General features: G+C 43.5%; 1 protein-coding gene across 2 annotated transcripts in view; it reads left to right on the forward strand.

The window, feature by feature from the left end:
• The window catches only part of kcnh2b (potassium voltage-gated channel, subfamily H (eag-related), member 2b), a 347,590-nt gene that overhangs the window by 283,126 nt on the left and 38,025 nt on the right, over positions 1-26,439 (forward strand). The window lies entirely within an intron of this gene.

Below are 26,439 nucleotides of genomic sequence, written 5' to 3' on the forward strand. Positions count from 1 at the left end.
GCCGTGTCAGAACAGTGGCGATTATATTGTTACATTATATTGTTAAAGTCTTAACATGGTGTTACAGGAAGTATATAATAAGATATCTATTCACATTTGTTTTGGAAAACATTGCTTTTGACAGGTTGCAAATTGAAGAAAGGGAAAAAAGTGAGAAGGAGGGGGATTTGTTACTAAAAACAAATTTATATCCCACAATGGAGTTAAAATTTATCAGTTTGGTATTTTTTGTTATCGTGCATTCTAGTCCTTATGTTATAAATGTGCTTCTTGGCAAACATGCTGACAAACGTGTTACATTCCGAGGTTGGCCATCTTAAAGTTATTACCTAGAACAATTTTATAAACCACCTAGCTGGACATCTTTCTCATTTCTGTGCCTTTATAGCAGGGGTCCCCAAACTACAGCCCGCGGGCCGGACGCGGCCCGCCCACCCATTTGACCCGGACCCCTGAACAATACCAGAGAGAGACACTTTTTTTTTTTGCATTTTTTTTTTTTCAGGCTGGCCACATGACCAAGACTCATGAAAGCATGGAAAACGGAATCCCTGGTCTTGTTTCCTCACGTCAATAAAGCTTATTTGATCTTAGTAGTAGGTTTAAAGGTCGTCATCTGTCTTGGTTTTTAAAGTTGAAGACGTTTCACCTCTTATCAAAAAGGTTTGTCAATTCTGAAATAGCTTGTAAAGACCTCGTTTATATGTGCTCATGGGGGGGGTGACAGACCTGTTCTGTTTTGTCACTGATTTCATAAAGAGTTTTTTTATATAGTTGCTGATTATCATAATTTTTTTTTGGAGAAGAACTGAGAGAGGGTTATTTGATATCAGATTGGGTTATTAAAATTTTGTTATGTGTGGCTTTCGGTCTTTATTTAGGCACCCTTGCGATCGTCACACTTTTTCTGTTTTAAACTGAACCTGGCCACTGATCAAAGAATGGAAACGTCATGTGGCCTTCGCTGGAAAACGTTAGGGGACCCCTGCTTTAAAGTCTGCTCCTAGTGAAAATACGACACTACTACTGCCGTTGTATAAGTCAATTTTAGGCTAAAAATTACCATTATTCACACATCTAAAGATGTTGCTCATAGTGACATTAACTTAGAACGCCGTCTCAGTTAGGAACGCGTCAGTCCTAAAGGGGGTGGACTTTAGGGATGTGGGACTTCTGTTCTCAACTGCATGAAAAATGACATGTGAGAATGGCAGTTCAACTACAGGAACGTGAGCGTAGAATAGTGAACAAATGGTAATGTTCAGGGACTCGGGTGGTGCAAACAAACTTTCTCGCAGGGTGATGCTGTTTCTGGTCCACGAGGACTAGAGCTCTTCCACATTTAGAGGTCCCTGTCTGATTTCTGCCAATGAAATACTTCTCTAACCTCGAAGAGTCCTCTGGTGACAGAAACCAATCAAATCAATACTTAAAGTAGTTTGGAGAAAATATTTCCTCCGATTTGTGTGTTTTTATGATGATGTTGTGAATTCCAGAAAAACAACATTTTAAAAAGCGTTGACAACAACATACTTTTATTGGGTTGTTACAGAAACTCATCACATTGGTTTATTGCATGTGCGTAATATTCCCTCTAAATTTAAGCAGAATCAAATAATGTTTGCTGTGTTAAAATGATCATTTGCTGGAGAATAAGAGATGTGTGTTTGTGTGTTAAGTATCTTGTGATACTTGCCTCCTTTCTGTGGATCACGCTTCTACACTGACCTTAAGCTGCAGTTGCAAGTTAAAAGCTCAATGATCGAGATGGCAGCTGCCTTTTTGCCTAATTTCCTATCCAAATGAGAAATACACTGCAGCTGAGGTCAACCCAAGCCCAGTGACCAGAAACGTATCCACCCTTTACATAAAAGAAAACTCAAAAATTATAAATACACTTGTGCTTTTCGAATCACGCAATACATCAGTGGTCAAATATCCAGCCCCCTTTCAGCAGTTCTGCGGGGCATGTAGTCATGAAGCAGACTGGCAGTCAGAACTTCATCTTTGGCTGAGTTTCCCTCTCTTTCTGGCTTTCTCTGTCCCTCCTACACAGCTTTCAGACAGGACTTGTTTGACACCTGCAAGCACCCTTTAGTTTCAATCTACCTGCTGGCAGCATAAAAGGTTATGCAAGAGTTTGGCAAACCCAGAAATAGGACACGATCCACAATGTTTTAGTCAGACTTCCTGTTTGTTGTCTACACGGTTTGTTCTCCATGCATACCCACCCTAAACTGCAGTTTAACTGGATCATGTGTGCTTTTCCTTACAAAACACTTTAAGGCAAATGTGTCAAACTCAGGCCTGATTTGGCCCGCAGTGTAATTAGAAACGGCCCGCGATCGCGAGGTGATGCTGTAGTATCGCGAGACCCAGCGAGACGAGTGTGGTGAGTCGACTTGGCGGCGCGTAAGCATTTGAACAAATATTTTCGAACTTGTTTCATTTTTCCGCCATATTAAAATATTTCCTGCTAACTAACATAACCTGTTAAGAGTATTAAGCTTCTGTCAGCCTGGAGGACCTGGAGAATTTCATCGACGAGTGTTTTAATACCTGCAACATGGTGAAGCCCAGAACCGCCACCACCACTCCCTCCGCCAAGCGAGAACGGCCTGAGGACTCTCCCGGGGCTGTGTCCTCTCCAGGCAGCGGAATGAGCGATATCCTGGATTCGATTGACAAAAAGCTCTCCAGCTTTGATTGCCGCCTCAATTTGCTGGAGATCCTCCATAGAGAATTTCAAGGTCTGCGGGAGTCTCTGGAATTCAGCCAGCAGCAGGTGCGGGAGCTCGCAGCGGAGAACCAGGCCCTCAGAGAGACCGTCGAGATCCTGAACAGTGACACCACTCGTCTCTCCGAGGAGAACCGATCCATCAAGGAAACCCTCCTGGATCTTCAGTCGAGGAGCATGAGGGACAATCTAGTGGTCGCGGGGATTCCAGAGGAGGCAGGAGAAGACCCCGAGGCCACCGTGAGGTCCTTTTTAGAGGTCCACCTGAAGCTCCCCAAGGAGGAGGTGCAGAAGATCTCTTTCCACAGGGTTCACCGCCTCGGAGGAAGAAGGTCCGACCACCAGCGCCCGCGTCCTATTGTGGCTAAATTCGAACATTTCAAACAGAAGGAGTTGGTGAAGGGCCGTGGACGGGAACTGAGAGGCACGCATTACAGCGTTAATGACCAGTTCCCGGCAGAAATCCTCCGTAGAAGGAAGATCCTGTTCCCGCTGAGGAGGAAGCATCTTGCTGCTGGTTCGAGAGCGATTGTGGCCGTTGACAAACTTTACGTGGACGGCCGGCTGTTCCGGGACCCGGAGATCACCCCCTGGCTGTGCTGAAGGCTTTCAGATCCGCGCTGAGAACATCTGCGCTGCCCAGAAGAAACCCGCTAAACTTACTTCAATGAATGGAAAACCGGATCATCAATAATCCACACCTCGATCTCAGGAAAACAGTCTTTTTTTTTTTCTTCACCTCAGTCCCACTCATGTTTCTATTGTTATTTTGTTGTTGTTTTCGTTTTCCCTTCTATCTCTTTTTTTCTTTCCTTTACTCCCCCCCCCTCCCCCCTCATCATATGTAAATCACCTGGAAGCAACTCATCCTCGGTAAGTATTTATTTATGCACGGAACGGGCGCGCGCGCACACAAGCGCACACAGGGGCGTGCACATGCGATCCCGCACACACACGCCGACATACTGCAATCACCTCACACAGGCTCTCATGGGACGCATGCGACACGCAGCTCACATAGCCAGAAAACATTCACGCGCACAGCGCTTCTCAATGCGGGCACGCGCACACGGACTGGTACACAAGCTCTACTTAGCTTTACACCTTTTCAGTCAGAGCAGTTATGAACAGTCTTAACATCGTTAGCTGGAATGTGCGTGGACTTGGCTCTGAGCCAAAGAGATTGAAAGTGTTAAATCACCTGGATGGTCTAAAAGCAGATATAGCTCTACTGCAGGAGACCCATTTATCGAATTCTTTGAATCACCTTATGTGCTGCTTACAATTTCCAGTTATATACTCTGCCAGTTACAACTCCAAACAACGAGGAGTTGCTGTTTTAATTAATAAAAATCTTAATTTTACTCATAAGGATACAGTTACTGACCCAGAAGGCAGATTTGTAATCATTAATATATCCATTCAGAATAAGGACTTTTGGATAGCAAGTGTTTATGGCCCTAATGTTGACGACTCTTCCTTCTTTCACAGATTCTTCACCTCACTCTCAGTTCACTCTGACTCCACAATCATTATAGGAGGAGACGTCAACCTTGTTTTGGACCCTGAACTTGACAGACTCAGCACAGCAGCAAATCAGCGTACATGGCGGTCTGCAAGTATTCTAAAGCAGTACATGAATGATTTGGGTCTCTGCGACGCGTGGCGCTCATGTCACCCAAGCACTAAAGGGTTCACCTTTTTTTCTCCAGTTCACCACTCACACTCCCGTTTAGACTATTTATTAATCAGTAACTCTCTTTTAAAAAATATTCAAAGCTCCAATATCCATCCAATTATTATCAGTGATCATGCACCAGTCTCTGTAAACATTTCTAGGGAAAAATCCACACCCTCTGGTACAACTTGGAGGTTTAATATGTGTCTGTTAAAGGACCAGGAATTTCTTGAATTCTTTAAAAAAGAGTGGGCAACCTTCTTAGACAATACTCCAGACATCCCACCGTGCGTTCTTTGGGAAACAGCAAAGGCAGTCATGAGAGGGAAAATCATTTCTTATTCAACGCACAAAAAACGCAAAGAGAAAGCAGATTTATTAGAATTAGAAAATAAAATCAAAACCCTGGAGATTGCTTATGCTGCTTCAGCACAGGAACACATTCTGGGAGATCTGAAAAATTTAAAGCTGCAGTTAAATGACATCATTAATAAACGAACACAATTTCAAATACAAAGGCTACGACTTGAAAGATTTGAAAACTCTAATAAATCTGGCAAATTTCTGGCTAATCAGCTTAAAATTAATAGAGAAAAATCATCAATCACCTCTATTATGGACCAAATAGGAAATGTCACCCATGACCCGGTCAAAATTAATAACGCATTTGAAAACTTTTATAAAAACCTGTACACACCGCAGATCAATCCGTCAGAGCAAAGTATTGACTCATTTCTTAATAATGTAAACCTACCCAGGCTAAATGAGGATCAAATCACAAACTTAGATTCTCCGCTCTCGCTGTCTGAACTTCATGAAGCTCTGTTACTTATGCCCAATGGTAAAGCACCAGGGCCTGACGGCTTTCCTGCTGAGTTTTATAAAGAATTCTGGGAACAACTGGCACCAACATTTTATAAAACGGTCACATCTATTAATGAGAGCCAATCAATGCCACCTAACATGAACTCAGCCAACATAATTCTTCTTCTAAAACCAGACAAAGATCCCACTAGTCCTTCAAGCTATCGCCCTATTTCTTTAATCAATGCAGATGTAAAAATTATCTGCAAAGCACTAGCACAGAGAATAGAAATAATCACTCCTCACATAATTCACTTTGACCAGACTGGATTCATCAAAGGCAGACACTCGGGTGATAATGTCCGTAGACTAGTTAATATAATAGACTTTGCCACCATTGAAAACCAGGAAATGACGGTACTATCGCTGGATGCTGAAAAAGCCTTTGACAGAGTAAATTGGAAGTTCCTTATTGCTGCCCTCCATAAGTTTGGTTTTGGAGAAGCATTCATCAATTGGATCAAAATATTATATTACAACCCCAATGCATCAGTTAGAACTAATAAACAGACTTCAAACAGGTTTTTTCTTGGAAGAGGAACCAGACAGGGCTGCCCACTCTCTCCTTCTCTTTTTGCTATATTCATTGAGCCTTTAGCTGCAGCAATAAGACAGAATGAGAGCATTATAGGAATAAAAACCAAACACAGCCATCATAAAATTAGTCTTTATGCGGATGACATATTACTGTTTTTAAGGAATTTACATTCTGTAAATGAAACAGCAATGATCATAAATGAATTCTCCTCCATATCAGACTATTCCATTAATTGGAATAAGTCTGTTTTATTACCACTCAACAGGAATATGGAACAAAGACTCACAATTCCAGTTAAAACAGGAAATATCAAATATCTGGGTATCTACTTTTCCCCCAAACTATCAGAACTGGTGCAGCTAAACCCCACCCCATTACTGAAAAGCATACAGGACGATCTAACACGCTGGACCAACCTGCCTCTGTCCCTTATGGGCAAGGTAGCCACGGTTAAAATGAAAATCTTACCCAAGGCTAATTATCTCTTCTCAATGATTCCCACACAACCGCCATTAAAATGGTTCAAAACATTAGACTCATCCATATCAAGCTTTCTATGGAACAACAAACCTGCAAGAATTAGTCTAAAAACTTTAAAATCTGCAAAAAGCTGTGGAGGATTAGAATTACCTAACTTCCACAAATACTTTCTTGCAAATAGATTACAATATATCTTAAAATGGTTAAAAAATAATCCAGAAACCAACTCATGGTTAGACTTGGAACAGGCGTTATGTGGAAAGATCAACCTGTCACAGCTACCATTTATTAGCCAAACAGTTAAAAAACAGGATTGTTTCAAAAGCATTAATATAAATGCCACTTTAACAGCCTGGTGGGAATTTCTCAAAATATCAAAATCATCAATTCAACCGTGCAAAATGACACCCATCTGGAACAACCCGGACATCCTTATTAACAAAAAAATGATTCACTTCCCAGCTTGGCAAGCAGGGCGCATAAAACAACTAGAGCACGTAATTATTGATAGAAGATTCATAACTCCCCAGGAACTTCAAGACAAATATGGAATAAATAACTTCTTGGAATATCAGCAACTTAAATCAAGTATTACTAAAAAGTATAAATTTAAAGACGACGATTTAAAGCTACCAGATGTAGTTACCACTCTGATTAATTTTTCAATGAATAGAACTCTCTCCAAAATATACAAACTTTTATGTAATTTAGATAACAATATTGCCCTTCCAACAAAAAAAATGGGATGCAGATTTGAGCATCAGCACAGATGAAAGCTTCTGGTCAGAACTCTGTCTAAACACCTTTAAACTGACAAAAAGTCCAAATCTGCAGCTAATCCATCTCAAAACTCTTCACAGAATTTACTACACTGGACAGAGGATGTTCAAGATGGGTCTCAGTAACTCAGACATTTGCGAGCACTGTGATAATAATCTACCCGATAGCTACATGCACGCACTGTGGTTCTGCACTCCTGTCCAGGCTCTCTGGCAGCAGGTATGTGCCGATTTATCAGTCTGGCTTAAGGTTTCAATCACTGCCTCACCGTCACTTTGTGTGCTTGGTGACATGAGTGCCATCGATATAGAAGAAGGATTAGCATCTATCATTCTCATAACTCTTTGTATTGCCAAAAAAACTATTTTAATGAATTGGAAAAACAAGAAAAATATAAACATAAGTCAACACAGAAATCTGCTGTTTGATCATATCAGCTTGGAAAAAATGTCAGCCCAAAGCTCAAGTAACTTTGAAAGAATTCAGTCTCTCTGGTCTCCTGTGGTTGACTCCATGACTTAGGGGGTGGGGGGCTTGGTCGTCGCTGCTCCTTGCCCTTCTGCCGTGGTTTGGGGTGGGGGTCGGGGCTTCCGGTGCCTGGCGGGGGCGGTGGGGGGCTCCGTTGGTCGGGGGGTCGGGTCCGGTGCCTGGGTGGGGCGGGCTGGGGCGCTGCGTGGTCCTCTGGGCTTGGGTGTGGGGGTGCGTGGTGGGGGGGTGGGGTGGTGGTCTGGCTTGGCTTGGGGGGGTGGTCCCTTTGCCTGTGCTGGGGGGGGTTGGCGGGGGGCCCTGCTCGGGGGGGGGGGGGGGGGGGCAGCGGCGCCGGATGGGCTGCCCATCTGCACCTGGGGCTGGGATCGGCCCTTCCCTGGCTCTGGGACGGGACGGGACAACCCTCTCGGGGCCCCCGGTCGCTCTGGGTGTCACCCGCTTCGGCTGCGGGGTCTGGGGTGGGGTGGGGTGGGGGGCTTGTCGGCCCTGTCCTGTGGGGGGGCGTTCTGGGGGGGAGGGGGGCCCATTATTGGTACGGGTCGGGGGGGCTAGCGGGTCGGGGTCTCCGCTGAGGCAATCAGTGGTTGCCTCGGCCGGTTGGCCTCCTCGGTCCCGTCGAGGCCTGACCAGAGCTCCTCTAGGGCCGGCGTCTAGGGGTGGGGGCCTGTGCTTGCTCCGGGGGGGGGGCGACGCTTTCTGGCTCCTCTCTCTCTGTGTGGGGTGGGTGGTGCCGGGCCTGGGGTGTCGGCGCCTCCGGGGGTGGGGCCCCTGGGCTGGGTGGCCCTGGCCCCTTTTGCTGGGGGGGGGCTGGGGGACGGCTGTTTGACCACCGGGGGACAGTCTACCAGCTGTCCCCAACTTACCCCCTTCCTCATATAACATCATATTAGGGTGAGGGGGTGGGGGGTCTAGCCTGCGATGCACCTTGGCACCTTGCCGTATGGAGTGTGCCCCCCCTCTTTCGGTTTTATTTGCACCTTAGACATATACGGTCCTTGGTAGGGGGGGTGCTTGGACATCACTGCAAGCAAGCAGCAGATGTCCTCCTGGCACCCTACCCGCCAATTTTAACCGCACCTTAGACATTTAGGGCCCCTTGGTGGGGAGGGTGAGGGGACATCACTGTGAGTAATCAGGAGATGTCCCCTTAGTGCCCTACTCGCCAATTTAAACTGCACCCCCCTTAGTACACACACCCCTCCCCCTTCAATATATACATTCAAACATAAACACACACACATGCACACAAACACCCTCTCAAACACCCATACACGCACACACATTTTACAAGGAAGGTGGGACCTGGGTCCATCTGTCCCCTACCCCTTCCCTGGTGGGGGGTACGGGCCCCTTGGCAAGGCGGCCGTGTCCCTTGGGTGCCGGCTCCCTGGGCCCGGCGGTGCTCTCTCCGCACGGTGGGGGGGTTCATATTACACCTGAGCCGGGGGTGTTCGTGTCCCTGGGGGGTGGGTCCTGGTCCTTGCCCCTGGGCGCTGGGCCCCGCCAAATTTCCAACATGGCCGAGCCTGGTCGGGCCATATTTATAACACCCCTTGTGGGCCACCCTTTTTTCCCCGGGGTTCCCCCCTCCTGGGCGGGGGCGGCGGGCCCCTGCCTTGCTCCTACCTGGACCAACCGTGGGCCGGGTGGGTGGCTGCCTGGAGTGCGGAGCGGGTCTCCCTTGGGGGGTCCTGGCTCGTGCCTGGGGTCGGGGTGGGGGGATGCCCGGAACTCCTGGGTGGTGGTGGGATGCTCGTCTGGGGGTGTGGGCGTCCCTCTCCGGTGGGGCCCTGCGTTGGGCTCTTCCGGCGCGGCGGGGGGGCTGCTTTCCTGGCTGGGCTGGGGCGGCGCTCTCTTTCCCTCCGCGCCTCCCTGCTCTCTGGCTCTGGGGGCCTCGCGGCGGTCCTGCTGGCCCTGGCCTGGGTGGCGGCCTTGGTCGCCCGGGGGGCGGTTGTTCCCTGCCTGTTCCCGTATGGCGTTGGGGGAATTCCGGCTGCCGCTGCTGCTGCGGCGGGGGTCTGGGTGTGGGGGTGGCTGGGCGCTCCTCCTCCTTCTTTTCACATTCCACCATCAATTTTAGAAGAACATAAACACTCACTTGAGCACAGGTGTTAGCTCACCTTTGCACTAATAGTTTGCATGATTGAATGAATGAAAGATTTCACATTAGTTGGTTTAAAGGCATAGGTATGCGTTCGTGAACACTATCTGTTTTGTGTACATGTTGACATGTGGACATTTTTGCAGCTAGCAGGTGTGTTGATAATATTTGAGTGTGTGTGAACAGGCCCCGCCCTTTTTGTACTACATTTGAACCGTACCGTAATGATAAACAACCAGTAAACCTGCCTGCTCTATGCTGCTTCATGGTCTTACCCCCCTTCCCCTCCTATTATCACCCTCCTACCCCCCCCTCTCTCTAACGTCCCTCTCTCTTCTTCCCCTCTTTCCTTTTCCGTCCGGTCCAACACCAAAGATTTTCAAACATGATTGAAATTAATAAAGTTTGGCCTCAATTACAAAAGGGGTTTATTCAGACATACCTTTGGTTTGTCTGAAGATTAATAACCCCTCTTGTTAAAATAAAATATGTCCAACACAAGAAGCCCTCAGCTCTCATCTGTTTGCCCAGCTGTTGGACATGACAAGTTTAAAAAAAAAAAAAAAAAAAAAAAAAAAAAAAAAAGAAACGGCCCGCGAGATCGTATCAAATGTGCATTTTATATTTGGGCTGCACGGTGGGGCAGTGGTTAGCGCTCTTGCCTCACAGCAAGAAAGCCCCCAGTTCAAGTCTGGCTGGGGGACCTGAACCAGAACATCAATGGGGGAACTTTCTGAGTGGAGTTTGCATGTTCTCCCCGTGCATGCGTGGGTTTTCTCCGGGGACTCTGGCTTCCTCCCACTGTCCAAAAACATGCTTCATAGGTTAATTGGTTAATCTAAATTGTCCCTGGGTGTGAATGTGAGAGTGCGTGCGTGGGTGTGTGATTGTGGACACTCTACCCTGCGACAGACTGGCGACCTGTCCAGGGTGCCCCCTGCCTTCGCCCACAAGTGGGCAGGATAGGCTCCGGCAGCCCCGTGACCCCGAAAGGGAATAAATGGAAGAAGATGAATGAATGCATTTTAGAGTTGAGCATGGTTATTGCCTTTGGAAATAAGCTGTTCTTGAGTCTGTTGTTCTGGTTCTGATGCCTCTGTAGCGCCTCCCAGAGGGCAGCAGATCAAACAAGTCTGAGTCGGGGTGTGAGCTGTCCTTAATGATGTTCTGGGCCCTAGTGATGCAGCGTGCTGACTAGATGTCAATCAGGGTGGGAAGATTTTGTATTTTTGTTTTCACACCCCTTCCCCCCACAAAAAGTGTAGCATAATTTGATTTGATTGACGGTAAGAAATTTAGTTTTTTTTCTATCTCTAAAAAGGAGACAAAGTTGGGTGCTTCCTAAAAAAGTAAAACAGGACGAATAAGAAAGAATTGGAGACACATCTAGGTAAAGAAGTGTAATGGGGGCAGTTCCTGACTCCCACACTTGTCCTGTATAACATGACTGAATCATTTTAAAGTCACTGGAAGCTCTGAGCTGCTGTGAAAATCCCCTGGGGAAGTTTCATGTTACAGCTGGTACTTGAGAGGATGAAACCAGTCACTGATGGAGTTTGGGACCAGCATTCACTAAACGATATGTAGGTGCTGCCGGTGTTTTTTTCAGCGAAGGGTTTTTATGAACATTCACATGTCTACTTTTTTATAGAGCACATGTCAAAGTGTCAAAAAAGGTAAAAAAAATAAAACAAAAGTCACAGATTTCTGGCTATGCTCAGATTAAGAAAGAGGATTTAATATGCAGCCCACCCTCATCACCCAGCTGTAAAAAACTGCATGTCCTGGTGGTTGGAGACAAAAGGGATAACAGCTGAGAGAAGCAGGAAAGCACTGACGACTCACCACAGCTGAAATTGTCTGTATGTGAAGGAAATCATGTAAATCTTTGCCATAATCCTGCAAGAATTAGTCTAAAAACGTTAAAATCTGCAAAAAGCTGTGGAGGCTTGGAATTGCCTAACTTCCACAAGTACATTCTTGCAAATAGATTACAATACATCTTAAAATGGTTACAAAATAATCCAGAAACCAACTCATGGTTAGACTTGGAACAGGCGTTATGTGAAAAGATCAACCTGTCAGATCTACCATTTATTAGCCAAACATTTAAAAAACAGGATTGTTTCCAAAGTATTAATATCAGAATCAGAATCAGAATCCTTTTATTGTCATACGCACAGCTTTTACACTGACATACGATATTGTTCCAGTGCAACCCGAACAAGATCAGACACACAACAACAATACACATACACATACATACAATATAAACGCCACTTTAACATCCTGGTGGGAATTTCTCAAAATATCAAAATAATCAATTAATCCGTGCAAAATGACACCCATCTGGAACAACCCAGACATTCTCATAAACAAAAAAATGATTCACTTCCCATCTTGGCAAGCAGGGGACGTAACACTACTAGAGCACCTAATTATTGATAAAAGATTCATAACTCCCCAGGAACTTCAAGACAAACATGAAATAAATAACTTCCTGGAATATCAGCAACTTAAATCTATTATTACTAAAAAGTTTAAATACAAAGACAACAATTTAAAGCTACCAGAAGCAGTTACCTCTCTGATTAATTTTTCAATGAATAGAACTCTCTCCAAAATATACAAACTTTTATGTAATTTAGATAACAATATCTCACTTCCGACAACAAAATGGGATGCAGATTTGAGCATCAGCACAGATGAAAGCTTCAGGTCAGAACTTTGTCAAAACACCTTTAAACTGACAAAAAGTCCAAACTTGCAGCTAATCCATTTCAAAACTCTTCACAGAATTTACTACACTGGACAGAGGATGTTCAAGATGGGTCTCAGTAACTCAGACATTTGCGAGCACTGTGACAGTAATCTACCTGACGGTTACATGCATGCACTGTGGTTCTGCACTCCTGTCCAGGCTCTCTGGCAGCAGGTATGTGCCGATCTATCAGTCTGGGTTAAGGTTTCAATGACAGCTTCACTGTCACTTTGTGTGCTTGGTGACATGAGTGCCATCAATATAGAAGAAGGATTAGTATCTATCATTTTCACAACTCTTTGTATTGCTAAAAAACAATTTTAATAAATTGGAAAAACAAGAAAAATATAAATATAAGTCAATACAGAAGTCTGCTGTTTGATCATATCAGCTTGGAAAAAATGTCAGCCCAAAGTTCAAGTAACTTTGAAAGAATTCAGGCTCTCTGGTCTCCCATAGCTAACTCCATGACTTAGGGGGTGGGGGGCCTGGTCGTCGCTGCTCCTTGCCTAACTGCCGTGGTTCGGGGTGGGGGTCGGGGCCTCCGGTGCCCGGTGTGGGGCGGTGGGGACTCCGTTGGTCGGGGGGTCGGGTCCAGTGCCTGAGTGGGGCGGGCTGGGGCTGGGTCTTCTGGGCTTGGGTGTGGGGGGTGGGGCGGGGGGATGGAATTGTTGGTCTGGCTTGGCTTGGGGGGGGTGGTCTCTTTGCCTGTGCTGGGGGGGGCTGGCGGGGGGCCCTGCTCGGTGGGGTAGGTCCAGCGGCACTGGATGTGCTGCCCATCTACGCCTGGGGCTGGGATCAACCCTTCCCTGGCTCTGGGACGGGGCGGGGATACCCTCTTGGGACCCCCGGTCGCTCTGGGTGTCATCCGCTGCGGGGTCTGGGGGGGGGCTTGTCGGCCCTGTCCTGTGTGTGGGGGGGGCTTTCTGGGGGGGGGGGGGGGGGCACTATCGGTACTGGTCCTTGGGGGTTTGACGGGTTGGGGGTCTTCGCTGAGGCAATCGGCGGTTGCCCCGGCCGGTTGGCTGCCTTAGTCCCATCGAGGCCATTTCCCCCCGCTTAGTCCCCCCGTTTGACCAACGGGGGACAGTCTACCAGCTGTTCCCAATTTACCCCCTTCCTCATATGATCTCATATTAGGGTGAGGGGGTGGGGGATTTAGACTGCGATGCACCTTGGGGGGAGGAGATGTGGTCCCCCTCCCATGGTTGCCGTATGGAATGGGCCTCCCCTCTCACGGTTTTATTTGCACCTTAGACATGTAGGGTCCTTGGTAGGGGGGGTGCTTGGACATCACTGCTAGCAAGCAGCAGATGTCCTCTTCGCGCCCTAACCAATTTTAACCGCACCTTAGACATTTAGGGCCCCTTGGTGGGGAGGGTGATGGGACATCACTGTGAGTAATCAGGAGATGCCCTACCCGCCAATTTTAACTGCACCCCCTTAGTACACACCCTTTACTCCTCAAAATATACATTCAAACATAAACAAACACACACATGCACACACACACACACTCACAAACACACACGCATTTCGCAAGGAAGGTGGGACCTTGGACCATCTGTTCCTGACCCCATTCCTTGTGGGGGGTACTGGACCCTTGGCAACGGCGGCCGTGTCCCCTGGGTGCCGGTTTCCTGGGCCCGGCGGTGCTCTCTCCATTCAGGGAAAGGGATCCCTGAGCTTTCTGGCAAGGCCAGAAGACGGGGATCATATCACACCTGAGCCGGTGGGTTCCGTGTCCCTGTGGGGTGGGTTCTGGCCCTTGTCCTTGAGTGCTGGGCCTAGTCCAATTTCCAACTGTGGCCATGTTTACAACACCCCTCGTGGGCCCCCTTTTCCCTGGGGTGCCCCCCTTCTGGGTGGGGACGGCTGGCCCCTGCCTGCTCCTTTCTGGACCAACCGTGGGCCAGGTGGGTGGCTGCCTGGAGTGCGGAGCGGGTCTCCCTTGGAGGGTCCTGGCTCGTACCTGGGGTTGGGGATGCCCAGAACTCCTGGGTGGTGATGGGGTGCTAATCTGGGGCAGTGGGCACCCCTCTCGGGTGGGGCCCTGCGTTGGGCCCTCCCGGCGCGGCGGGGGGGCTGCTCTCCCTGTTGGGCTGGGGCAGCACTCTCCCCCATGCCTCCCTGCTCTCTGGCTCTGGGGGCCTCGCAGTGGTCCTGCTGGTCCTGGCCTGGGTGGTGGATGTGGCCGCCCGGTGGGCGGTTTTTCTCTGCCTTCTGAAGTGTGGTGTTGGGGGGTTCTGGCGGCCGCAGCTGCTGCGGCGGTGGTTTTGATGTGGGGATGGCTGGGCACTCTCCCTCCTTCTTTTCACATTCCACCATCCATTTTAGAAGAACATAAACACTCAATTGAGCACAGGTGTTAGCTCACCTTTGCACTAATAGTTTTCGTGATTGAATGAAATATTTCACACTAGTTGGTTTGAAGGCATAATTATGCATGTGTGAACACTATTTGTATTGTGTACATGTTGACATGTGGACATTTTTGCAGCTAGCAGGTATGTTTGAAACATTTGAGTGTGTGTGTGGACAAGCCCTGCCCTTTGAGATTTGTATTACATCTGTACCTTACCGTAATGATAAACACCCAGCAACTCTTTGCTTTATGCTGCTTCATGGTTTTACCCCCCCCCCCCCCTCCTACTATCACCCTCCTATCCCCCCACTCTAAGATCCCTCTCTCTTCTTCCCTCCTTTCCTTTTCCGTCCGGTCCAACACAAAATTTTCAATGATAGAAATGAATAAAGTTTGGCCTCAATTGCAAAAGGGGTTTATTCTTACATACCTCTGGTCTGTCTGAAGATTTATAACCCCTGTTGTTAAAGTAAAATATGTCCATGAGGCCGTACTTCAGCTCTCATCTGTCTGCCCAGCTGTTGGACAGGACAAGTTAAAAAAAAAGAAATCTTTGCCATTTACACCCAGAGTCCATCCATCCATCAATGCCTACTTTTTCATATGTGTCCCATATCCTGATGGAGCCCTTCATTGTTGTCAGAGCTAGACCACAGTAAACAGCAACTACAGTGCTTTGCAATTTAAAAATTCTGGAGTTTATAAACATTAAAAGACATTTACAAAATGTTAGAATTAGCTAAAAACAACCTGAGATTTTCACAAAATTAGACAAATTAAACTTTAAAACTATTTGCACAACAAACTTAATTTACGTAAGAAACGTCAAATTTGAAGCAAGTTAATAGAAGTTTATCCTTTGGTTATTATGAACATGTCACCATCCATCCATTTCCTGCAACTGCTAAATCGCTTACAGGGTCACTGGGCTGCTGGAGCCAAAACAGCTATTTTAAAACAGCTAATTAAGGCCGTGTCACACAGCCATTACCTCAGTTTGCGCATATTGCACGGATGAACATTGGCCAAACATGAATATACGTGGAAAAAGCGAGAAAAGTTGTGGTCTTTACGTGAGATTTTCACAGATGTATTACGTACAAACCGCGTTAAAACCACAGAAGAAATATGAAAAAAACACACAAACAATGAACTTTGTGTGATTGTTGCACTGTTTATATGCAATTAACTAGTGATACATGTGTCAGTTACATATTTTGAATGTGATATGTGCGGTGTATACGCAATATAAAAGTTATACATCTGTGGTACTTGCATTAAAAGTCTGTTAGACATACGTGGAATGATCGTGGAAAGCCACTAATTTGTGTATGCATCCTGGAAAAATCATGCACAATTGCGCAAGATTTATGTAATAATTGGATATAAACTATATAAAATAAACATAAACTGCATAATTCTCAACCAACCAAAAATTTTGAACAGCTCAAAACCAAATTCATGCAAAAGCCGTCGGCTGAAACCCTTAACGGACATGTGCATACATTGAGGAATGATGAACGCAAGAACCTAGTACAAATTACGTTTATCACGCATTTATCACGGAACACCGGAATTTCCTACATGGATTACTGTAAGTCAAAGAGCTTGTGTTGTAAAAATGTCACCAGCAACATCTTCAGTGTTAAAGGGTTAAATTAATTAAAAAATACTAGGTATAAGTTTAGCTAGCAGGTATGTGTCAGTACATGTGGTGCAACTGGTCTGAACTATCATGTTTTTATGTTATGTAGACAAAAAGAAAAAAAATGTTAATGTCTGAAAAAGGTAAATATATAGCACTTTCAATTGTTTTGTGTGTTTAAAGGGCAGAAAGTCTCTACAAAAACTTGGAGTTTCCTTTTACTATCATGAAACTGCTGCAACAAAACTTTTGTTTTAATCAAGCACTTATTTAACATCCAGACTTCACCTGGTTAAAAGTTTAAAGAACAGGACAAATAATTCCTTTTGAAGAGGTCAATCTAAAAACCTTTATTATAATCATAACATAGAACAAAAAATTTTAAAAAAGACGTTTTTTGTCCAAATCCTGGTCCTCGAGATTCACCACACTGCACGTTTTCTATTTTACCTGAATTGTGTGTTCAGTAAACCTGAACCTCCGCAAGTATGGCAGGAAAAATTGGAGGGTGGGGGGTCGAGAGGACCAGGTTTGATCAAAAAAGTTGGTAATTAAATTTGAAGTTCAGTGTGACCATTAACTTTAAGTTCTTGGACATTTTGCTTTTGCTCGCTGGGTTATATTTTTATCTTGTTTCGGTAAGAAAAACTTGATAGATGATGCAATTAATTTGGTCTGACGGAAAATTTGTCATTTAGTATCTGAAAGAACATCATATTGTTTCAATTCGAATGTATTGGTCAATTAAAAGTCTTAGTCAAGTTATTATGCCCCACTTGAAAGGGGAAAGCATCCAAAGAGTATTCCAAGACGGAATTCACACACCATCCAGAAAACACTTCTCCTTTTTGTTCTGTTTTATTTACCAATTTCTTGAAAAGTTTAGACAGTCAGTTTGTAATGGCAAGGTGCCTGATAATGTATGGTGAAAAACCTGAACAAAAAAATATTTTATGACTTTACAACAATTAATATTCATCTTCCGTTTGTTCCCTTTCGTGGTCATGGGCAAAGGCGACAATAAATATGTAACATAATATCAAAATGGCTCTAACTCAACTTGCATAATTAATCAATGGTCGCTGCTCTGAACCATTTGCATTAGCAAGAGGCGTGCGCCAAGGTTGTCCTCTTAGCCCACTTCTTTTTGCCTTAGCATTGGAGCCACTAGCTGAAACTATACGCGTGCAAGCTGAGGTTAAGGGAATATCGCTGGGGAACATGGAGCATAAGATTGCTTTGTATGCTGATGACATCATTCTATTCTTAACATTACCTAATCAATTCCCACTACTCTTAAAGCCTTTAACAAATTTAGTTCTATATCTGGTTACAAAATTAATTTAGCAAAATCAGAAGCTATGCCGTTGGGAGGCCTGACTAAGGCTGACGTTCCCAATGATTTCCCATTCAAATGGACTGTTGGTGGTTTGCTGTATCTCGGCGTGAAAATGTCCCCAGATCTGAACGATATGTTAAAACTGAACTTCTCCCCCATCTGCACACAGATAAAGAAGGATCTACAGCGATGGCATAAACTTCCGCTGTCGATGTTGGGTCGAATTAGTTTAATCAAAATGAATGTTCTGCCACGTCTCTTGTATCCTCTGCAGATGCTCCCTCGATACATATCAAAGAAAACTAACAGAGATCTAGAAAAGGCCTTTACCAACTTTATATGGCTCCGGAAGAAGCCAAGACAGAAACTTAAGATTTTGCAGTTGCATCCCGATATGGGTGGTCTCTCAGTACCAAATATAATTTTCTATAACTGGGCCTGCCATGCCCATCATTACTGGCTGTGGCTACATACATATCTAAAGAGGGAGAACTGCATTGACTCATGGGCATGCTCTCCTCATTCTCCCTGGGGATTGATCACCTGTGACGTGGCCAAAATCCCACTATCTGTTAGAAAAAATCCTATTATTTATAATGGTATTAGAGTTTGGCATGATATGTTAAAGCACCTGGGAAAGACAAAAGTTAAGTCTTTGCTTTCCCCAATAACTCAAAATCCTGATTTTCCTGCTGGTGTTGGCCCATCTGTATTCTCCTCCTGGCGTAATTTAGGAATTAATGTAATTGGCGATTTAATTAAAGACGACACTGTTATGTCTTTTCAACAATTACAAACCACATTTCATGTTCCTCAAAAACATTTTTTTGCATATCTCCAACTGAGACATTTTATTTGTTCTCATGTTATTTCCACATCCGCTGTTAATGATGTAGAAAAGTTCTTGGGGGATTGCAAAGACAGGAGGCACCTGATTGGATCATTTTATTTTCTCCTTAACTCTTTAGGCATATGCCTCCTTCCAGATATTTCCCGTAAATGGGAAATAGACTTAGACTCTCAATATATAGCAGATGATTGGCAAACAGCACTCCGCTTGATTAAATCTACGTTCACGTGCAACAGACTAAGAGAGACTCAGTATAGAATAATCCACAGACTCCACATAACTCCTGTTATTTTACACAAAATTAATCGTTCTCTGTCTCCTTTGTGCTTGAAATGTAATTTGGAGAGAGGAACATATTTTCACTGTTTTTGGGAATGTAGGAAAATTTCTAGATTCTGGAATCATATTTCATCTGTGATCAGTGAGATCTTCAAATTAAAAATCAAGAAGGATCCAGGTGTCTTCCTGTTGGGCCTTCCCTCGAGGAAATTACAGATTCCTACTGCACATTATAAGCTTCTGGAGAAACTGCTTTTAATCTCTCGGAAATGTATCTTGATACATTGGATAAAGGAGTCCCCTCCCACTGTCACTCTCTGGTACAGAGAGGTGTTCAGTACACTTCCTCATGAGAGGTTACATGCAGTTATGGAAGGAAGGGAGGAGATGTTTCTTACAACATGGTCTCCATTTTTAAACCATCTGCCTGCCGACTTAAAGGGTCTACTTTTACAGGGACAAAACATTAAGCAATCTTCTTTAATGCCTTGTTCATAAACAAACTGGTCAGTGGACTGTAACACCTGTGGAGAAAAAAAAAAGTTCACATCCTTGTATGTATTATAACTGCCTGTATACCTTTTTATTTATTTTTTGTCTTTACTTAGTTTTTATCTTTTTTATAATTATTATTTGTTTTAATTATTTTACTTGTATGGCTGTCTTAAGTTGAAGGGTGGGGGGCTGACATATTTTTGATACTTGATGCTTAAACTGTTCAAATGTTTTTGTGTTCAAATTGTTCAAATTTTGAAAACAATAAAAAAAAAAAAAAAAAAAGTTAACTTCATAACTATGAGAATTCATTGACGTTGCAGCAACAAATAGATATATTTTATAAATAGTGGTGTTCTTATAAATAACATTAAATAAAAGACTAGACAAACATTTGCACTGACGTGACAGACGATGCTGAAGCGCAGTGGATCGCCAAATGCCCCGCACTACTATAGAATCTCATTGGCTGCCTTCGTGGTTTTGATGCTTTTGAAAGAGATTGAAATGGATCATAAGTTTCTCGATCTCTTGGAAAGCGCCGTCTAATATGGCGCTACGAATGCACCTCATCCATATCAGCTCCGGTGCGCACAGCTGGAACTTTGAATAGCACTGCGCCCACTAGGGTTGTGCCGATGGACGATACCATCGTCCATCGTGATGGTTGACTGACATCCTGATGGAGAGACACCATCGTGATGCCACGCCCCCGCCAAGTTGCAAGTCGACCCTATAAGCTGCGGTTACATGTGCAAAATATCTTGATGGGATCAATGGTCGGATTAGAATCCAACCGTGTAGATGGGCCCAGAAAAACTTTTCCAGATTATAAAAAACATTCACATGGGTCACACTTTCGGTCGGAATAAATCATTCGCACATGCGCAGCAGTGTTTTTAAAAACCGGAAGCGAAACTTAGTTCCGCCGAGCGGCTACATACATAGATACGTCAGCTCGGTATTATACAAGATGATCTCCTAAACGTGCTTTTATTAATGTTCGGTTATTATGAAGCGCCTGTTCGCGCATCATTTTAATCCGTGTGGTCAGTGCTTTTTCTGTTGAAAAACGGAGCCGGAAGCCAGGATTAGCAGTATGCTAACACGGGCTAACAACATTAGCCTAATGAACATAAATCCATGTGTGAAACGCTACAATCTGCATCTTGGCTGCACGCAGTTATTTTGTCGGGACACGACTGGAAACACAAGTGTTTGAACGGTTTTCTAAGGACTGAGCGGCCTTTCTGCTTCAAAGCTTACACACTGCGTTAGAAACACACTTTTACCGGGAGACCCGCTTCTCCTAAATTCCGGTTGCTCGTTCACGTAGAGCTGCCGGACGGATCACAGTCCTAAGTCCTAAGCGCCCACTACCGACTTAGACTTCCCTTTTCCTCTCTTTTATTTTTTATTTACTCATTTAAATTCATTTTCTCTCAAATTTAATGGGATTTACTTTAATACATTTTTTACTTTAGATTTTTACTTTTTATGTTTCTTTTTTTATTCTTCTATTTTTATTTATTTTTAAACTAAATTCACTTGAAACATCAGTTTCACCTAGTCTGACCTAACGGGGGGGTGACCCGTATGGGTGCTGTGGGTTTTTGGGTTCTCCGGGCCTGTGGAGAGGTGTAGACAGGAGCAACTGCATCTTAGGGGAAAAGCAAGTGTGTCTTGTTCTCTTAGGGCGCAAGTGTCAAATTCCAGGCATGGAGGGCCATTGTCCTACATGTTTTCCAACTAACCTGCCATTAAAGATTTCTTATTGGCTAAACACACCTGATCCAGGTGCAAATCGGCAACAAATAAGGCAGGATTTTTGGAAAACCAGCAAGATGCCGGCCCTCGAGGGCTGGAGATTTTAGCAGTCACCTTAAGGGACGTCAAGAAAATGAACGTGCCATTGTTGTGTTTGGTAAGTGTATTGTGAAGGATTTGTAAGGATAATGGGTAACGCTTCCTTTTACAGTACAGTACTTACAGTGTACTTAAGTGGTATTTACATGGTACTTATTGTGTAACTACTGGGTACTTTCAGGGTACTTACATGGTACATTTTATGGAATTTACTGGGTACTTACAGTGTGTTTACATGGTACTTTCTATGGGACTTTACTAGGTACTTACATGGTACTTTTTGTGTCTACTCTGTACTTACATGGTACTTACTGTGTATTTATATGGTACTATTTGGTTCATAACTATGTGGTACATACTGGGTATTTATAATATTCTAACAGGGTATTTATATGTTGTGCAAAGGTGTCTTTTATGGTACTTACCACATGTAAGAACAAGGTAAGTACAAATAAAGTACCTTGACCTTTAGGTCTACACTCGCATGTTTCATAGTATTTACCATGAATTTACCACAGAAACTACCCCTTAAGTACACTGAAACTGGACTGTAAAAGAAAGTCAGCCTTATTTCCACTCAACTGCATGGTACTTTCATTACTAAATACCGGGTATGTTCACTTGAATATTAGTTGGTACCTACCCTTTAAGTACAATGAAACTGTACTGTAAAAGAAAGTCAGCCCTATTTCCACTCTATTACATGGTACTTTCAGTAGTTGCTGGGTATCTTCACGTATTACCTTCCTGTCCAGTGTACATACACACTTGGTCTTCTGACCTCACCAAATGAGACAATGCTAATTTGTTGGTAAAGGTCAATTAACTGCATTGTAAAAACATATTTTGGCCTGATTACTTCTTGTAACATGTGGAAAGTTTAAAGAGAAACAAGATAGCAGTGAAAACAACAATCTTTAATATGATACATGTCTGCAGCATACAAAGTGTCATCACAATAAAATTAGTTTTAAGTACAAAACAGTACAAAGGAGCATTATTTTGAAAGCAAAGTAAAATAAAATGTTTTTTTTCCAAATTAGTTTATTCTTTTTGTGTTATTCATATGTTCATAACTTAGTTAATTTAATAAAAATGCTTTACCCTTTACTCTAGATTTTTGCCGATTAAAACCCTTGTGCTATCTTAGATGACCCCACCCTTACATTGACATGTTCTCCCTACCATGACAAAGGTGGATAATGGTGGAAAGTTTTCATGTAATCCATGGACACCAGTGAAGATCAAAAATCATTGAAGAAAAAAGGTTCAGAGCACTGTCTAGTAGGTTTAGATGACTCAACTCCCAATGTTAAAGTGCCAAGGATAGCACAAGGGTTACATATCTACTGTAGACTAATCAGCATGACTAAATTGCGACTAAAACTAAACCTTATTTAGTCAAAAGACTATGACTAAAACTAAATTAGAATTCTCTGTCAAAATTAAAACTACACTATAGACACACCAGATTATAAGGCGCATTGTCCATGTGTGGTATATTTTTGAACTTAGGCACACCGAACTGTAAGGCGCATTAAGTAAGACAAAAGTCAGAGACCTGTCCATCAGTCAGATTTTAACTGCATTCACTCTAGAACTTGATTCTGATGTGCTACACGTTAGCTACGTTGGCCCTGGGGAGATGGAAGTCTGGACATTTTTTCTAGACAGCTGCCCCCGCGACCCGCTCCTGGATGAGTGGAAGAAGGTGGATGAATGGATGGATGGATGGATGGATGGATGGAAGCTACATCTTCGATCACTTGAGCTGTAAAGTTTGGTCAGGGGAGTAAAAATGACTACATTTGAACGATCTTTTATTCGGGAAAAAGTTGGTTTTGAAAATCGACAGGAATCTGTTGGTACATTTCAGTCACTTGAGCACTAAAATTAGTTTAGCGTGCTATGCAAAAAAAGTTGTATGTGGAAAGTTTCCTTGCAAATGGATAAGGGATTAGTGCAGGGACAGAAGAACAGATGGAAGAACGGGCTACGACTTCAAGACAAAAAAAATAAGTAGGCCACCAGGAGTCCTGCTTAAAATATGGATTTATTGCAACAGGTGATTTCCCACACATGAAGCCTGTTTACATAGTACTCACAACATTTATTGGCAGAATATGTTATTAGAGATTGATGCTCCACTGGTGTTATTTGTTGTTTTTATTATTAAAAGGTTTGTTTTTTGTGATGATCAGAGTTTTTTTTTCCTTTTTAAAGTCAGACCAAAATTAACCATCCCCTGCAACCCCTTACCCCTTTACGCGGGGCCTTGGTAAGGGGTTGACTGGTCCAGGGGTTGACTGGTCTGCAGCCACATAAGGTTGGGGAACACTACCTTAAAACACACAGATGCCCCCTTGTGGTCCTCAACATAATGATCTTCACTGGTCTCCATGGATTACAGGAAATCTTTCCACCTTTATCAACCTTTGTCATGGTAGGGAGAACACGTCAATGTAAGGGTGGGGTCATCTAAGATAGCACAAGGGTTACAACTTAAATAAATCACAACACCATGTCAATACATGTGATGGATTTTTGCTGCAGCTAGCACAAATTAATCTTCAAAACAGACAAACTGAGTGTAGCAAAACATATTCCTTGATTTAGCAGTTTGTCTTTCAGTTAAAAAAGGATTAGTTCTAAATTGAGTTGTGTCAGAATATGCAGTGCCAGTAACATGAAGCGCATTAAAAACAAGTTCCAGAGTCACTGTGAACGCAGTTAATAAAGTCTGGCTGACTGACTGACTGACGGACTTATCTTTCTGACTCTTATGTCTTGTTTAATGCACCTTATAGTCCCTTGTGCTTTACATATGACTATAAATAGAGCATTCATTGACAATGCACATTAGAATCCGGAGCGCTTTATATATGGATTAATTCTGGTTGTGTTTACTGATGTTGAAGTTATTTTGAGAGCTACATGGCGCTCTGTCAAAATATGTGTCTGATCACGTCTGTACATTGAATTACTAGATGCTCCTGAAGCTTTAATGGTGTGAAAGCAGCTTAAATTTTAAATTTAAAAGAGTTGCTTAAATGATACAATATTACACACACACAAAAACTCAAATTGTACAATTAGTGTTACCATTTTGACATTTTCATAAATAAACCTGTGATTCACTTTTGTTTTCACTGTTGGAGTGTCAAACATCTGTCAAAGTAAGTGTGTTCTGCAGTAAGGAAGATGCACCAGTTTTAGTGATATAATTGTCAAATACATAATCCTGTAGCTTCAGTAACTTTCACTGCTCTTACTGTATGATGTTTCTGTGTTCTGTATGTGTTATGCGTTGGGATGTGTTAGCTGCTGAAGCCCAGTCAGGAAGCTCTTGTGCTTTTGTAATTGACACCGTGGGTTTATTCTGCCCTTGCTTGCAGCACAGTAGCTGAGCTTTAGCTGTTTGTTGTGGTTCTGGGAAGCAGCGACAAAAGTCTGGCTGTGCTAATGCATCTATCTGCTGATAGTAAGGCACAATAATAGCAAGGATTTGATTGTGTGTTTGTGAATATTTGGAGCTGTTGGCATAGAAACACAAGTGCAGTCATGGCAGTGGTGCTTGTGTGTGTGCATGCTTTTGTTCAACCCTCTTGCGTGACTTTGTGTGCCCGTGTTTGTGTGCTTGTCTACATCCAGCATGACTTTGTGTGAGTGTGGGCAATGGCAAGCCTTGGAGGGAAACCTTAAGAGGGTCAGTGCCTTCAGAACAATTCTCATCATCTTCAGTGGACTCTGGCTCTATCGCTGTAATGGCAAAATAACACAGTTGTTGTGGTCACTCATGGCAGAGTGTATGTGATAAAGGGCTATGTTCACTGTGTTTAATGAGCCCTCTTGTACTTCGGAGTCTTGTGGGGTTTTCACTCTTTCGTTTCCCTTCTTATTGTCCCATCTGGGCATGGCCCTCGGGAGGGAGGCGTTCAACATGGCTGGAGCTGCCACTCATGTACTGTACTCATATTGTAACTGTGATGAGTGGATATTTGATTTCCACAGAGATACCTGTGGAATACAGAAATTTGCAACTTGCAGGTTTTGATTGACATATTTTAAAACTTTCTTGTCTGCCAACCATCATGTTTTCAAACATTTATTTGGGAGAAGGATACATGTGTTATGTATACACATGTAACACATATACACAAAAGGTAATTCAAAGAATAATTAAATACATTTAAAAAAAAAAAAAATTAAACTAAAGAGCTGTTTTCTGCCTAATTAAAGTGTTGGACAAACAGAGAAAAAAATGGAATACAGTAAACCCTTGTTTTTTGCGGGGGTTACGTTCCAAAAACAACCAGTGATAGGCAAAATCCGTGAAGTAGAAACCTTAATTTTTTTTACAATTATTATACAATAAAATCCTCTATTATACATTGAAAAGAAAGAACAAACCATTTTACAGGCTCAAGCATTTGTTTCACAAATAAAAGTATTTTAGAAACGTTTTTTCAACAAATAACGTCTGTACTGTACTGTCAAATAATAATTTTAATCATCAATGTGAACAGAAAGCTTCAAATTGCGGAGATTAGCTCCGCCCACCCCAACCCGAGTAATTGGATTAACCATGAGAAAATTTAAAATGATTCTGAAAAATACAAAGTACAGTCGGACAATTAGGGACTCAGGTGTGTTTCACTGCTCCTCAGACTGAGCTGCTGCATCCTGACTCCGCTCTGAAGTGTTTTCTTCTTTTGAAGCCGGCGGTGCCGGTGTGTTTGTTCGGGAGAAGAACATAGTGATAGCCAGTGGTTGTCGCTCTTTTTTCTATGAGTTTTAGAGAAACTCGAAATCGCAAGATGATTTGCACGTACGTAATGTAAATTTGGCAAGCTGTTTTATGTACGTGAACATATTAAACTGCAACGTTATTGACGCACAGGTAGAGAAGAAGCGTAGTGACTTTTTAGCCAGAATCAAGAACACAAGGCACGATGCAAATCCGTGAAGTAACGAAACCGTGAAAAGTAAACCGCGTTATAGCGAGGGATTGCTGTAAACAGAAGAAAGAAAATTTCTGAAATGCCAACTAACCCTCTTTTACACTGGTTATTTTCTTTCTATTCAAAATCCTACTTTCATTGTCTAACTGTCATAGTGTCTTTTCACTTTAAAATGAAATTGTGTCTTACACCCGGAGCCTACATTTAAGTC

The sequence above is a fragment of the Oryzias latipes genome, chromosome 20 (assembly GCF_053564925.1).
Source record: "Oryzias latipes strain Hd-rR chromosome 20, Olatipes_Hd-rR_3.1".
Classification (NCBI taxonomy): Eukaryota; Metazoa; Chordata; class Actinopteri; order Beloniformes; family Adrianichthyidae; genus Oryzias; species Oryzias latipes.